The sequence below is a fragment of the Myotis daubentonii genome, chromosome 1, assembly GCF_963259705.1.
Source record: "Myotis daubentonii chromosome 1, mMyoDau2.1, whole genome shotgun sequence".
NCBI lineage: Eukaryota > Metazoa > Chordata > Mammalia > Chiroptera > Vespertilionidae > Myotis > Myotis daubentonii.
This window is the reverse complement of record NC_081840.1, coordinates 29,350,748-29,367,439: the sequence shown is the minus strand read 5'-3', so window position 1 is coordinate 29,367,439 and position 16,692 is coordinate 29,350,748. Positions and strand designations below refer to the sequence as shown.

Sequence of the window (16,692 nt, the reverse complement as noted above, 5' to 3'; positions counted from 1 at the left end):
CTCGCTACTACTTTGTGTGGCCCGCCAGCGCGCTCAGGTCCTGGGTCTCAGCTGGCAGTCTGGGCTGGTGTGAACTAGCTCTTCGGCCCACTGCTCTGCATCGCGGGCGGCAGGAATTTCCCGAGTCCGAGCGGGTAGGAAGCATCCTGAGGAAAAGCCCCCACCCCTTCGTTCCGTGTTCTCTTTCCCGTACTGAATAAACTTCCGCCTCATTGAGGGGCTGTCGCAGCCGCGGGTCGAGGGAGAGGCCAGACATCGAATTCAGGCCCTCGCGGGGGATCTTTACATCCGGCGAGTGTGGAAACATAGCTCACACGAGAAAGTAGGGCTTCGCCAGTCGGTTGTGGGTGCGTGCCAGTCTATGTTCGCGGTGCAAGCTGCAGCCGGGCAGCGGCGATCATCCCTCACAAGTGGCAGAGAGCTTGCTCCCAATCTCCAGTACCAGGTGCTCCTTGGGGCCGCGGCTGAACTGGCGCGGGCCAGTCCCGCCCCAGCGGTCGAAAATGCGGGATTCCCTGGAGGTGGCGCTCCCGGCTGGTCTCGCGCCCCCCTCAGCCTCCGGCCTTCCAGCGGTAGAGGGCGGCCTACGCTCGCGTTGGAGTCGGCGCCCGCGCGCGCAGAGGCTGCACTGCTGGAGCTCCCCGGGTCCCGCTGTGGCCCGGGGCGCTCCTGCCCCAGGATGCTGCGGTGAGCGATCCAAGGGCGCAGCCAAGAGGGGGCGGGGAGAAGCCCTGGCACATGCCTGGGTCGCCGTAGGTGGCAGGCGCCGGCGCATGCGCGCCCTCTCCCACGGGCCGGGAACGCCGAGGGGCGCGCGCCCCCTTCCGCGCGCTCACGCTTGCGCTATCCTGGGTTTCCCCGCCCGCTCTCGTTGTCAGAGCCGCTCCGGCGCGTGCGCGCGTTATCGCCGGCCGACCGGAGTGGTCGGGTTCCCTCCGCTCCAGGCCCCCGCCCCTCGCCGCCCCCTCCCAGCCCCCAGGCAGCCCGTCTCCTTCCTCTCCCCGCGGAATGGGGCCGGCGCTGCTCGGGGTCGCGCGCCCGAGACCCGGCTCGCGCTCGGTCTCGCGCTGTCAGCGACTGTCCAGCTCGCGCCGCCTCGCGCTCTCCCTCAGTCACTGGCGCCGGAGGCTCCGTTAAGCGGCGGCGGTGGTTCCTGTTTCCGTTTCTTCCTCTCCCTTCAGTCGGTAGTAGCATCCTCCACCCAGCCACCTCTCCCACTCCCCTCGCGGAGGGCAGCTGCGGCTGCGGCGGCGGCGACCGGGGAGCAGCGGAGACCGCCTCTGCTCCCGCCTCGGGTAAGGGGGCGTCTGGGGGCCGGGCCCCGCGCGCGTCGGGGTCTGGGGCTGGGCAAGCGCGGGATCCGACGAGGCTCCGGGGATGTGCCTGGAGGCTGTCGCGACTCCTTTTCCCCAGGCGATCCCCGGGCCTGTTGCTGCAAGTGCTGCTGCTTCTCCAGCCGCTCCGGGAAAAGTGGGGAGGGAGCCCCCGGGACGCTCCGGCGGGTGCCTTGGCGCGGCCGGGAGGGCGCGGGCCGGGGGTGAGGTGCGCCCGCCGCCCGGGCCGGGACGCGGAGCGGGGCGGCCGCTGCCCTCGGGTCGCGCATCCTTGGATCGGGCAGGGGCTGGAGCGGAGGAGAGGAGGAGAGATGGGGGCGGGGGAGGAGGTGTCCCTCTTCTGCACACCTACCTGCCCTTTCGCCAGCAGCTCTGCCCCTCTAGTCACCGACTGCGAGGAGGAGGATGCCTGTGCCTCACGGGCTTGTGAGAGGGGTTCCTGGGCTAGAAACCTGGGGGGGGGGGGGCGGGGGGTACCTGCACACAGACCCACTCCCAGCGAGGGGGCGATGCGCCGTCACTTAGGGGCACGAGTGCCCCTGCACCCTCCACCCCCTTGATGTGGAAATGGTGAGCTGGCGGCTTTTGAGTATCTAAACTTACTTGGGAGGTGAAGTGAGTCTTTATTAGTTAAAGGAGGTTTGTCCTGCGAGAGCGAATGGATGGTAGGTCGCAGCACCTGTTCTCTCACAGTGGGGACTGCAATCTTTAGGAACACAGAACGCCAGGGACGCAGTGCATCTGTTAAGTTCAATGACAGGGTCATGGTTAGTCATCCCTGGTGAGCTTTTAGCGTTTTGCCGTATATTAGCTCGCTTATTTATTTATTTATTTTAGTTGTAGAAATGGGAGTATATTTTCTTTAAAAATTAGAAACTGAAAGAGACTTAACATCAATGGTGTGCCAGTATAGGTCGGCAGGAAAAAACCCCGATAAGCTTGTCTTGTTTGATACCAAGAAGATAATTCTAGTCCGAGCTTTAATATGCTTCCTATGTTTTCTGCTGCTTTTCATTTTTTTCCCCATATTTCATATCAGAGGATTGATAGAGTCTTTAAAACTTCATTAACAGGAACAAATCCGTTATCCACAATTCTTCTCAAAAGGCACTCTAACCCATCAGATAGCCAGGCAGTTGCATTCTCACGAATACTCTGTCCGTGAAAAGACACTCAATAAGACACAGGTGAATCCAGTGAATAGAAGAAGACATCTATTGAGTTTTGGAATGTTTGGTGCATTTGGATTGGCCTAGGTTTATGAAACCGAACCCTCCCATTGTAAACAGGATTCAAGTCCTTCCATAATATATTGTCCATTTACTCTGTAGGCCAAGAAAGCTACTGGTCTCTAATGCCATGTTCCTCAGTCATAGAGCCAACACTCAGCAGTTCAACGATAACATAATAAATTATTTCTCTGGTGATGAGGAAGTCAGACACTACCACTAGAGTGTACATTGTCATGGCCGAGGACATGTGCATACAGGATGGCTTCTTCAGCTTCAGGTTGGTCATTCCAGCACCAAGAATGGGGGTCAGTACAAAGTCTCCATGTTGGTGGTGGCAAGAGCAGCTCTCCGTCTCCATATTAGCTTTTTGATTGAGGCCTTGGATAAAGGCAGGGAGAGGTGTCAATCTACTTCCTGCATTTTAAACTTATCACAGGTAATTGACTGAACTTCGGCTTGGCTCTCTTTAGAAACTGTAGGAAAGGTTTCATTATACTAGTTTTTTATTTTCCTTGTTCTGGGGTTAAGTGCATTTTTATTTTCTTAACTTAAATTTTATGTTTTTATGCATAATTCTTTTAAAGGGTGCATCATATAGAAATCATTTTAGGAGAGAAATTATTTAAGCACCAGAGTGCTACACTGAAATAATGGCGTAAGTTGTGTTCTCCCTTCAAGTTAAAAACAACCTAAAATGTTAATGCCAAAATAATAAGGCCCTGTAAGTTGCTAGCCTTGTGAAATACACTATAAAATGTGTATAGAAAGCCTTGGTTACTTGATTTATAAATACAATAGTAAGAATAAGGTGGGAATTCAAACATTTGAGTTGTGATTTTACAGTTTAGTATTTAAAAATGTAGGGAGTTAGAAATGAGTAGAAGGAAAATAGAAGGGTAGTTTGGGAGCATGGATTTTCTTTTTGCTGCATTATAAATTGAGAATTCTACTTGAAGAGCTGAACAGCTGGAATGAAACTTGCATTGACTGCAGGAACATGCTAAAATGTATCTTTAATCAAGTATTGATCTCACATGAAGAATATATTGTGGTTTATTAGGATAGTGGTTCAAATAATTTCCATAAAACATACCACTACATAGATTTACTTTAGGATCTTCTTAAATTTTAAGAGTCACTTGAAGTTGTTTTCCTACAAGTCAGTTCTGCTTGAGATGTATAGGTTTGAAAAAATAGTTCTGATTATATTCTGAAATGTTTGGATACAAATTTTAACTACTTATTTTAAGGAATTGGAATGTATTTAAAAGTGGTGAATTCTGATATTTGCTAGTGGTTTGGAAAAACGTGTGTTCCTTGTTTATTTTTTTCAAAGTGCAGTTTATAAGTAGGTTGGTCTGGAGGGGGAGCTAGTGCCAAAGCAAAGCATAGCTTAATATGTTTGAACTTTTAAAATACCCCAAATCAGGTTTTTATGACAAGAATAAACATACATTTATTTTTATTTTTATTTTTTTTTTAGAGAGACTGGAAAGGAGGGAGGGGGAGAGAGAAAGAAAGAGAAACATTGATGTAAGAGAGACACATTGATTAGTTGCCTCCCACATGTGCCCCTGACCTGGGTGGGGATTGAACCTGCAACCTAGATATCAGCCCTTGTGTGGGAATTGAAACCATGACCCTTTGGTGCAAGTGCCAGTGTTCTAACCATGGAGCAACACTGGCCAGGGTGAGTCATACATTTTTATTGAAAATAGTAAGGGAATTGATATGGCATATATCTGTACATAGTTGTTTGTGGAGTATATATATTGTGTATTACAAATTAGTTAAAAAATCTTTTCATGGCCGAAACCGGTTTGGCTCAGTGGATAGAGCGTCGGCCTGCAGACTGAAAGGTCCCAGGTTCGATTCCGGTCAAGGGCATGTACCTGGGTTGCGGGCACATCCCCAGTAGATGTGCAGGAGGCAGCTGATCGATGTTTCTCTCTCATCGATGTTTCTAACTGTCTATCTCTCTCTCTTCCTCTCTGTAAAAAATCAATAAAATATATTTAAAAAAAAAAATCTTTTCATGATCTGAAATAATGGAAAGTTTAATGTTTAAGGTTTGTTGAATTTCTCATTTAAAATCTCTTGAAAATATGACCCAAACTTAGAGTGTGTGATAGTAGTTTCTTAACCTTCTTGTGCAGTGCATCAGAAGGGAAGGAGTATATCTTGACCCTTTGTGCATGTTGCTTGTTCTTAAATTTTTTCATTGTAATATATACAGTCTTAAATATCAAAAAAGCTTCAAGTAGAGTCTTATATGGGCAAAGATATCACTTATGTAGTAGCATAGCTATTTATCAAAAGTAGAGGTACTTTCAATAAAGAAATAGACCCTTGAGACATCTGTAGAGCAAGGATCCCAAGATCACTTATTAACCTCTGTCTCCTGAAATATAGAGCAGTGAGTCCAGCTGATCTAAATTCACGTTGTGCCTTTGAATATGAAGCAGTTTTTTGTTGTTGTTTTTTTGTCTATGGTACTTTATTTAGATGTTTCACCATTCACATTCTTCAAATTATAGGCTACAAATTGGTAATGTGTATATTAAAATCATTAGAATATTTAGTTTCTGAGGATAGTGATTGAGCTGTGTGTTCTCCATTGCTCTTCATTATGTAAATAGAATCTCAATGCTGATAAAATAAAAAAATAGATTCTTTGAAAGGAATGATAATATCTGTAAGAGAATAGTGAGGTATTTACCATACTTAAGGGGTTAATGCTCTAAATTAAACAGTTTTATGAGACATGCTGGAATATTTTTATGTATCTTTTACAATGTCTTTTTTAAAAAAATATATATTTTATTGATTTTTTACGGAGAGGAAGGGAGAGGGATAGAGAGCCAGAAACATTGATGAGAGAGAAACATCGATCAGCTGCCTCCTGCACATCTCCTACTGGGGACATGCCCGCAACCAAGGTACATGCCCTTGCCCAGAAGAACCCGGGACCCCTCAGTCTGCAGGCTGACGCTCTATCCACTGAGCCAAACCGGTTAGGGCACAGTGTCTTTTTTTTGTTGTTGTTGTCGACCCCCAGGAATGAACCATTACCATTTTAATTGTTATTTTTGATTTAGTAAAAACTGCATTTAGTAAATCTCTTGGTTTAATTAAATGGTAAATCATATTTTAGCACATTTATAAAAAATAAGAGTCTCCATTTATAATCATACTAGGGGCCCGGTGCACGAAATTCGTGCACTGGGTGTGTGTGGGGGAGGGGAGTGTCCCTCAGCCCGGCCTGCCCCCTCTCACATACTGGGAGCCCTCAGGCGTTGACTCCCATCACCCTCCAATCGCAGGATCGGCCCCTTGCCCAGGCCTGACGCCTCCGCCAGAGGTGTCAGGCTTGGACAGGGGACCCCCATCTCCCCCCGATCACTGGCTCTGGCCCCCGCCCAGGCCTGAGGCCTCTGGCCCAGGAATCATGCCTGGGCAGGGGACCCCCATCTCCCTCTGATCGCTTGCTCCACCCCCGCCCAAGCCTGACGCCTCTGACCCAGGCTTCAGGCCTGGGCAAGGGGACCATCATATCCCCCCAATCCCCGGCTCCGCCCCCCACCCAGGCCTGATGCCTCGGCCAGAGGAGTTGACCCTCATCACCCTCCGATCACCAATCACTGGATCGGCCCCTTGACCAGGCCTGAGGCCTCCGGCAGAGGTGTCAGGCCTGGGCAGGGGACCCCCAGCTCCCCCGGTTGCAGGCTCCGCCCCTGCCCCCCAGCTCTTAGCTCCCCCCTGGGTTTCCGATCACTGTCAGTGGCAGGGGGCTTCTTCCTGCTTTCCCTTTCGCCTCCCTGCATTGTGCCTACATATGCAAATTAACCGCCATCTTGTTGGCAGTTAATTTGCATATAGCCCTGATTAGCCAATGAAAAGGGTATCGTCGTACGCCAATTACCATTTTTCTCTTTTATTAGATAGGAAGAGTAAATATAAGCATGTAAATAAATTTATTTTCTAAAAATGAAAAACAAAACTAAGATTTTAAACAACTCTAAAACCAAAAATGTTACTATTATAGTACTTTTATACCCTGCATCAATACTGGCCCTTTGGTACTTTTCAGCTGAGATACCTACTTTGTCTTCTGTTGTCAATAGTAGTATAGTGAGTGTAGCATTTAGAGGACCAATACAAGATTTCCTTTTAAAGATTTTCTGCTTATATTTCTTTCTTTTTTTTAAAATATATTTTTACTGATTTTTAGAGGGAGAGGAAGGGAGAGGAAGGGAGAGGAAGAAAGAAATAGAAACATATCGATGAGAGAGAAACATAGAACAGCTGCCTCTTGCATGCCCCTCACCAGGGATTGAGTATGAAATCCTGGACATGTGCCCTAACTGGGAATTGAATTGGTGGCCTCTTGGTGCATGGGTGGACTCTCAACCACTGAGCCACACCGGCTGGGCTGGCTTATATTTCTTTACCATAAAGTATATGATTTCATTTTTGCAATTTGAATTGTTACTGAATTGTAGTTTGTTATAATGAGATAGTAAGGATGTTTAAAAGTAAAAGATATTTACAAACTTTAAACAATTCCCAACAGAAGAAAATTATATGGGATTATGTATGCACTTAAGATGTATTTTTTAATGGATTAGTCTCAAGCCTCAATATTACTTTCTCTTTATGTTCTACTCTCATGCCTACATCTCCCCTTCAACCACCCTCCATCATCCCACAGTTTTCCCTTTGGAGTAATTAGGAATCAAACCAATGAAATGAACCATATCACTCCCCTGACATAGCTTTTTCTTCTGTGATTAAATAACTTTATATCAATCTGTACAGTATTCTAAACATATAACCCATATAAACTTTATATGATACTGTATTTTTTTTTAATAGAAGAAGTGCAAATATGGCTGATGGGATTATGTCATGTATTTCAATATAAGAATTACTTATCTACACTAATAAAAGACAAACATGCAAATTGACCATACCTTTGCTATGCCTTAAGCCATGCCCACCAACCAATCAGAGCAACTATATGCAAATTAACCCAACCAAGATGGCGGCTGGCAGCCACTGAGCTGGAGCAAGCAGGAGGCTTGGTTGCCCCAATGATGGAGGAAGCCAAGCTTCCCGCTTGCCGTGGCGGCTCTGAGCTCCACTCAAAGCAACAAAGTTTTAATTATAGAAGATAAATAAACCCCAGATACCAGCTTTCAGCTGGCCATGGCCATGGAGCTGGAGTGAGCAGGAGGCCTCCCTCCCGCCCGCCCTGGCTGGCTCTGAGCTCCTCTCAAGGCTACCAAGTTTCAATTAAATAAATCCCAGAATAAAAGAAAAAAGAAAAAAAGGAGAGGCTGGGAGCTTCCAGAGCAGGTGGGCTTGGCCAACCTGAAAACTGCCCTCAGCCCCTCACCCAGACTGGCCAGGCACCCCAGTGGGGACCCCCAACCCTAAAGGGGGTGTGGCCAGCCTGAAAACAGCCATCAGCCCATCACCCAGGCTGGCCAAACCTCCATGGGGTGAGGGTCCCCACTGGGGGGGGGGGGCTTGACCAGCCTTCAGACAGCCATCAGCCCTCACCCAGACTGGTCAGGCACCCCAGTGGGGACCCCCACCCCGAAGAGGGTGTGACCAGTCTGCAAACAGCCATCAGCCCCTCACCCAGGCTGGCCAGGCACCCCAGTGGGGACTCCCACCCTGAAGGGGGTGTGACCAACTGCAAACAGCCATCAGCCCCTCACCCAGGCTGGCCAGGAACCCCCGTGGGACCCCCACCCTGATCCGGGACACCCTTCAGGTTAAACCAGCCAGCCCCCACCCATGCACCAGGCCTCTATCCTATATAATAAAAGGGTAATATGCAAATTGACCCTAACAGCAGAACGACTGGGAATGACTGGTCACTATGACACACACTGACCACCAGGGGGCAGACACTCAATGCAGGAGCTGCTCCTGGTGGTCATTGCGCTCCCACAGGGGGAGCTCTGCTCAGCCACAAGCCAGGCTGATGGCTGCCAGTACAGTGGTGGTGGTGGGAGCCTCTCCTGCCTTAGCAGCGCTAAGGATGTCTGACTGCAGCTTAGGGCTGCTCCCCGCTGGCAAGTGGACATCCCCGAGGGCTGGCGGGCTGCCAGAGGGATGTCTGACTGCCAGCTTGGGCCTGATCCCCCAGGGAGCGGGCCTAAGTCAGCAGGTGGACATCCTCCGAGGGGTCCCAGACTGCAAGAGGGCATAGGCTGGGCTGAGGGACCCCCCTGAGTGCACAAATTTTTGTGCACCAGGCCTCTAGTCTATATATAAAAAGCTAATATGCTAATTGTCTGTCTGGGTAATGATGTCATGTAGCAACACCCAGCTTCCTCTCCCTAGCATCTAGCCTCTTTGCAGTTTCTTCAGCTCAGGAATATGACTTGCTTTATAGCCAGGTAGAAGTATTTTACACTTTAACCAAATGTCTGTGAAGCGTTTTCCTGTGCCTCATCTCATTTGATCCTCACAGAAGTCCTGGAGTAGGTAGATAGGAGACTTGGTAGAATCCTATTTTCTTTTCATTAGCCAGAAAACGGAGATTTAGAAAGCTTAGAAACTTGACCCGACTGAAAAGAAGTAAGAAATGGTGGATCTTGAAAATGATTTCAGGTTTTCTCACTGCACAGAATATAGTCAAACACTGCTGCAGTTAAATATTTTACCCTTTGTTCTCCCTGCATGATCTACAATAATAATCTGCTTCATGTTGGTATTTACTGCTGTGTTGCTGACAATTACCTGAAAGAGAAGTTGAGGTGCTTCACTGGTCTGGAAAAAGGTTTGCTAAATCAGAAAGCAGGTCTAATTAAGCAAGTTTATTCTATCTATACTAATAATCTATACTAATAAAAGGGTAATATGCTGATTAGACCAGGTCAACTGGCCATCTTCTGAACATCTGACTTCCTTCTGGACAAAGCCATGGTGGTGGGTGCCTAGGCACGGGCAGTTAGGGGTGATCAGGCCAGCAAGGGAAGGCAGTTAAGCATGAGATCAGGGCAGCAGGGATTTAGGGGCAATCAGGCCGGCAGGGGAGGGCAGTTGGAGGCGAGATCAGGCTGGCGGGGGGGAAGGGGGCCATTGGGGGAAAGATCAGGCCTGCAGGGGAGGGTAGTTAGGGGCGAGATCAGACTGGCAGGCAGAGGGGTTAGGGGCAATCAGGCAGGCAGGCAGAGGCAGTTAGGGGCGATCAGGCTGTCAGGCAGGTGAGCAGTTAGGAGCCAGTCATCCTGTGGGATCAGGCCTAAACTGGCAGTCAGACATCCCCCAAGGGGTCCCCAATTGGAGAGGGTGCAGGCTGGGCTGAGGGACCCCCCCTCTCCCCCATGCACGAATTTCGTGCACCGGGCCACTAGCATATAGAAAAGGCTAAGTTGACTCTCGCATGCATGATACATATAAAGCTCTCACTGGCGCCATTCACATGCATGTGTTTTGATCTGTTATTGTTGATCGTGAATTTGGTTGCCACTTCTATTATAGAGAAAGGACGAATAGTGATATTAAATATTTTTTCTAATTAATTTCCTTTCAATGTGCACGAGTTGGTGCACCAGGCCACTAGTACTCTTTAAAAAGCGGAGCCGGTTTGGCTTCCTGGATAGAGCATCAGCCTGTGAACTGAAGGGCCCTGGGTTAGATTCTGGTAAAGGGCACATGCCCAGATTGTGGATTTAATCCCCAGTAAGGGATGTGCAAGAGGCAGCCAGTCAGTGATTCTCTCTCATCATTGATGTTTCTATTTCTCCCTCACCTTTCCTCTCTGAAATCAATAAAAATATATTATAAAACAAAACAGCAGAGCTATAGCATTACTTTCATTTAAGTTTTCTTTTAAAAAGATGTAATTTGCCACCCTGGCCAGTGTTTTCAATGGTTAGAGCATCAGTCCTTGCACCGAAGGGTTTTGGGTTTGATTCCTGGTCAAGGGCACATAACTGGGTGGCAGGTTCCATTTCCACCCCAGTTCGGGCTTGTGCAGGAGACAACCAGTTCAGGTCTCTCTTTCACATCGATGTTTGTCTCTCTCTTCCTCTTTCTCCCCCCTTCTCCCTTCCCTTCCACTCTCTCTAGAAGTCAGTAGAAAAAATATCCTTGGGTAAGGATTAACAAAACAAAACAAAATAAAACAAGAATATTTTATTTGCCAAAACCTAATACCTTACTCAGATACTACTTTTAAAGATTACCTTTTGTGATAGATTATTCTTTTGTCAGAAAATGATGTGTGAAAGGAAAAACTTTTGAATTTTAAGGATTTTTATTTTAATTGACAAATTATACCAGTATGAGGCAAGTACTGATGTAGTTTAAACTTGCCTTTGCTATATTAGTCTATTTTCTTTTGTATTGGTTCTATGGTATAACCTCTTCATTGAAGCACTGGAATAAAACTTTAAAGATCACTACTGAGCCCTAGCCGGTTTGGCACAGTGGATAGAGTGTTGGCCTGTGGACCAAAGGGTCTGGGGTTCGATTCCAGATAAGGGCACTTACCTCGGTTGTAGGCTTCTCCCCAACTGGGCCCTGGTCAGGGCGTGTGCAGGAGGCAACCAATCGATGACATCGATATTTCTCTGTCTTTCCCTCTCTCTTCCACTTTCTCTAAAAATCAATGGAAAAAGTATCCTTGGGTGAGGATTAAAACAAATAAACAAAAAAACAAAAGAAAAGATCACTACTGAAATGCTCCCTATATTTGTTGTATCTTAGAACTTGGGTTTTTCATATTTATTTCTGCAATGGGATAAACTGAAATAATATGAAACATATTTATGTTAAGAAGGTCAGACTTGCCGTGGTTGATGTGGATTAGGAGTTGGAACTTTGTCTGGTGCACCAAAGTTCATGGGTTCATGGGTACGATTCCTGGTCTGGGCACAATACCTAGGTAGGAGATGAATCCCCAGTTGGAGTGTGCACAAGAGGCAACCAATCGATGTAACTTGATGTACCTCTCTCACATTGATGTCTCTCTCTCCCCTCCTCTCTCCTCTCTCCTCTCTCTCTCCAATGAGAAAAACAAAACAAAAAGCCAAAGGGGAAATCTATAATAATAAAGTGTAATATGCTAATTAGACTAGACGTCCTTCTGGATGACCTTCCAGTTGAAGCCAGGGCTGTGAGGGAAGCCCAGATCCCAGGTGCCAGAGGGAAGCCGGTGCTGGCAGCAGGGGGAAGGAAGCACTCTTGCACAAATTTCGTGCATCGGGCCTCTAGTCAATAATAAAAGACAAAATCAGACTTACCATAGTCATAGTCTTGATGAGCAGTTAGTGTAAATAAAGTTTATGTTATAAACCAGAGATTTTCAACCTTTTCATCTCATGGCACACATAAACTACTAAAATTCTGCAGTACACTAAAAAATATATTTTTTGCTGATTCGACAAAAAGAAAGAAGTGTAATTTTGATTGATTCACACCTGATGGCTATTGTGTTGGCTGTTGTCATTTTTTAAATTTGACAATCTAAGGGAAAAGAGGTCAGTGCCCCTGACTAAATGTTCAGGTATTGCATGTTTTAAAAATTCTTGTGGCATACCAGTTGAAAATTGATATTAGATATAAATGGGGAAAGCTAATGTTTATTTTAGAATCTGAGTTATGAGAAACGTTATATGATATGAACTTTAAATGCTATAACGTTCTGATTATAAATAAATAAAAGTAAAATGAAAATGGGAGATTCTTCTATTTGACTTACCTCAAACATACTGTATAACTAAAATGAACCTGTTTTGTGTTTATGTAAATCTTATTCAATCAAGACTGTTAATGAACCATGAATGAATTTTAAATTTTTACTAATGTTGTGGCTGGTTATTTATATCATATCCCCTAAATGAGATATCAAATCTCATTAACACCTAGAGCCAGAATAAATTTGCCTTACTAAAAACAATATTTGCAGAATATCAAATTATAAAAGCACACCAAAGTTATTAAATAATGTAAATCAACATTTCATAAACCAGTTTTAAAAATCATTTTTATAACTATAAAAGTATAATTGATTATAATATCTTAATTAGTGGTAAAGGTGGAAAATATAATTTGTAGCTTATATATTACATTCATTCTTGCAGATCTCAGCTATGCTTGGGGCAGTCAGTGAGGCGAGGGAGACTGAGAGAGGTAGAGGATTGTACTGGTTGATGAGCCTGCCTTATTTGGAGGCGAGGGAGATTCTTTAGTTTTTCTCTCTCCTTCCACATTCTTCTTCTACTTGTTTGTTATCTTTCCTCTCCCAGCAGTGGTAGCAAATGTGGGAGTTGACCATCTTTCTAGGAATTTTTTCCTTAGAATTCATAGAACATGTCCTGGTAAAACATTAGCTTTTTATATTACAATATATTTAGTCTAATGGTTGTATTTCCTTTGGAGGCAGTAGGCAAGAGACTAGAAGAACTGTGGAAGGTATAGGCTTAAATTTTTTTTAAAAAATATATTTTATTGATTTTTCACAGAGAGGAAGGGATTTGGATAGAGAGTTAGAAACATCGATGAGAGAGAAACATCGATCAGCTGCCTCCTGCACGCCCCCTACTGGGGATGTGCCCACAACCAAGGTACATGCCCTTGACTGGAATCGAACCTGGGACCCTTCATCCACAGGCCGACCCTCTATCCACTGAGCCAAACTGGTTAGGGCTAAATTTTCTTTTTTTTTGAAAGAAGGGGGTAAGGTGGGAGTGGAGAATGTGCACTGAGTCCTTTGTCATTTTTTTAGTATGCTTTAAAAAAATTAATTTAGAGAGAAGAAGGGAGAAAGAGAGAGAGATAGAAACATTGATGATAGAAAAACATTGATTGGTTGCCTCCTGCAGTTCCCCTTCTGGGGATTGAGCCTGAAACCTGCATGTGCCCTGACTGGTGACCTTTTGGTGCATGGGACGATGCTCAACCAACTGAGCCACACCACTGGGCAGGGTTTAATATTATTTATTAAAACAGAGATTTTGTACCTCCATATAAAAAGGGATATATGGGAGATGTTGGCTCATTGTTAAGGGGCCCGCATCACTCACATTATTCTACTTAATATTTTTTGTTGTTTACTTAATATTTAATGTTATAATCCCCTCTTCCAATGTCCTGGAATGCATTATCTTTCTTCCAGTGTTATTTCTGTCTTCATCTATGGAGTTTCTGACTGTAAGGAATTGGTTTTTAGAACATCTCTTCACTTTCTTCTGTGCCTCATTACAATAATATAATGTAAAAAAAATACTGGCCATTTGGTTAGAGAGCCCACACACTGAAGGGTTGTGGGTTTGATTCCCAGTCAAGGGCACATACCTGGGTTGCAGGTATGATCCTAGCCTGGTCAGGGTGTGTGCAGGAGGCAACCAATCGATGTGTCTCTCTCATATCCATGTTTCTCTCTCTTATTCTCTTTTTCCCTCCCTCCCTCCCTCCCTCTCTATCTTAAAAAAAAAAAAAAAAAAGCAATGGAAAAATATCCTTCAGGTGAGATTAAAAAAAAAAAATACTGTCTTTGATGAGAAGTAATTCCTGAAGTAAAATTAACAGCAATGTTCTCCATTCATGGGAGTATTCACAGGTTTAAGCCAGTTACTGTGAAAACTTCACAAGGAGAAAGCATGTATCTGATAATTAGGCCCCCTAATCATTAGGATCTGCCTGATTCAATTGCTCTAGGTAGGACATGGACTTGTACTTGTACATGAAAAAGATATATATATATATATATATATATATATATATATATATATATTCAATAGAGATTGTTATATTTTTCATGCCTTGGTTTCTTTGAATTACTACTTAATTCATAGAGTTAACAAATGTCAAAAGATTGTAATTTTTAAAAAACCTGTTTAAAATTAGAATTTAAGTTAGGGTAAACATTTTGCTTTCTTTTTAATAAGGTTTAGTGAAACTCTAGGGCTTAGGAAGGTGGTAATTGAAATTCTTAAGGTCAAAAAGTCCCTTAGCCTTGATAAACTGAGCCTCACCAGTATGAGAAGTGTACATCCTGACTGCTTCTTCTGACATAGTTACAGATATGTGGGCCTCTATTAATTAAACTCTGTTTATTTTTAGGGTCCAAACATAGAAGTATCAACTTGATACTTATCATAGGTGTAAAGCATTCATAGGATGAGAGAGAATGTTATTTTTAGTTGGTAAGTAAACAAAGTATATACTGTCAGTGCTGAGTAAGCTGGAGATGTATGCGTACTAAGGATGCACAAATAATAACTAAAGAAACTTGCTAATACGCAGTTAGGAATAGTTCCTCTTAATAAAAGACTCTATTTAGTGCTTAAAATTATAATGGCATATAATGGCATAAAGATTTCATGAAAATGAAATCATCAAGGAATTTTGTTTTGGAGTAATTTGTCAGACCAGATAACAGATAAAAGAGCATATCTTCTATTCTATAACTTAACTTAGAGAGGTGCAGATCCTACATAAAAGGAAATAATAATCATTATCTAAAGTGTTTCATAGGAATTTTGCACATTTCCTATGTGTATGTATATTTGTGTCAGACCTGTCACTTTCTGTTTCCATGGCAAATGTAAGGTTGGAAGGTTAAGATACTTTTGGAAATTCTCAAGGGAAAAGGATTTGAAGTTTGGAAAAAACTGGTTTACTTGTGTTTTAGTGATATTTTGACATATTCTGAGAGTTCTACATGCTTAACATTAAAATCTGAGTTCCTTCTTAGGATTTTTTAAAAACAGTTTTATTAAAATATAATTTACATACCATAAAATTCACAGTTCAAGTTTTAGTAAATTTATACAGTTGTGCAACAGTTATCACAATCCAATTTTGAAATACTTTCATCCTTGAGAAAGCTCCCTCTTGCCACTTTGCCCAATCCCTGCTTCTACCCTCAGCCTAGGCAACTGATCTGTTTTTTGCCTCTATAGTTTTGCCATTTCTAGAAACTTGACATTAATGGAATCATACAATATGTAGTTTTTTTGTGTCTGGCTTCTTTCATTTAGCATAATCCTGTTTAGTAATTTGAATGAATGGGCAAGGTAGAAAACTTGGAATCAGGAGAGGTGGATACTAGTGTTGGCTTTGCCATCAAATGTATGAACGTGGGTAAGCCACTTGCCCCTCTGGGACTCTGCCTCTCTCTTCATAAAATGAATAATTTTGATTTTCTTCTATTCCAATTTTCAGCTGGGTAGACACTCACTGACCTTTTCCTAGAATATATTTTAACTCTTCCCTTAAAGACAGTAACTATGTTGTGTGTTTTTTTCTGAGTAAAAAATGAGGTGTATGGTTTAATAGATAATTCAACAATGGACAAAGTTGGGATTGTTTTGAGGAATCAAGATGGCTAATTAATCTTTTCATTGAGCATTTCTTAGTTTATGTGCAGAACTTTGAGAATGGAGAAAATCTTTTGTTTTTAAATTAAATCTTTATTGTTCAGATTATTACAGTAGTTCTCCTCTCCCCTCCACCCCCCCGCCCCACCATAGCTCCCCTCCACCTGGTTCCCACCCTACTCTCTGCCCTTACCCCCCTCCCCCCGCCACTGTCTTCATCCATAGGTGTACGATTTTTGTCCAATCTCTTCCTGCACCCCCCACATCCGTTTTCCCCTGAGAATTGTCAGTCTACTCCCTTTCTATGCCCCTAATTCTATTATAGTCACCAGTTTATTCTGTTCATCAGATTTTTTATTCACTTGATTTTTAGATTCACTTGTTGATAGATAGGTATTTGTTGTTCATAATTTTTATCTTTACCTTTTTCTTCTTCCTCTTCTTAAAGAATATTTTTCAGCATTTCATATAATACTGGTTTGGTGGTGATGAACTCCTTTAGCTTTTCCTTATCTGTGGAGCTCTTTATCTGACCTTCAATTCTGAATGATAGCTTTGCTGGGTAAAGTGATCTTGGTTGTAGGTTCTTGCTATTTATCACTTTGAATATTTCTTGCCACTCCCTTCTGGCCTGCATAGTTTCTGTTGAGAAATCAACTGACAATCGTATGGGTACTCCCTTGTAGGTAACTGACTGTTTTTCTCTTGCTGCTTTTAAGATTGTCTCTTTGTCTTTTGCTCTTGGCATTTTAATTATGATGTGTCTTGGTGTGGTCCTCT

General features: G+C 43.9%; 1 protein-coding gene and 1 pseudogene across 9 annotated transcripts in view; one reads left to right on the top strand and one right to left on the bottom strand.

Moving 5' to 3' along the window:
• FUT8 (fucosyltransferase 8) overlaps positions 1 to 16,692 on the top strand; it is a 238,012-nt gene continuing 221,320 nt past the window's right edge. For 7 of the 9 annotated variants that reach the window (XM_059693389.1, XM_059693362.1, XM_059693380.1 and 4 more), the window contains exon 1: positions 929 to 1,295. The gene's annotated coding sequence lies outside the window, so the exon portion shown is untranslated. Of the gene's footprint in view, positions 135 to 928; positions 1,296 to 16,692 lie in introns of those variants that run through there. The other 2 variants (XM_059693336.1, XM_059693370.1) reach the window with 2 other exon arrangements.
• Positions 2,447 to 2,890, bottom strand: LOC132233168 (oligosaccharyltransferase complex subunit OSTC-like; annotated as a pseudogene).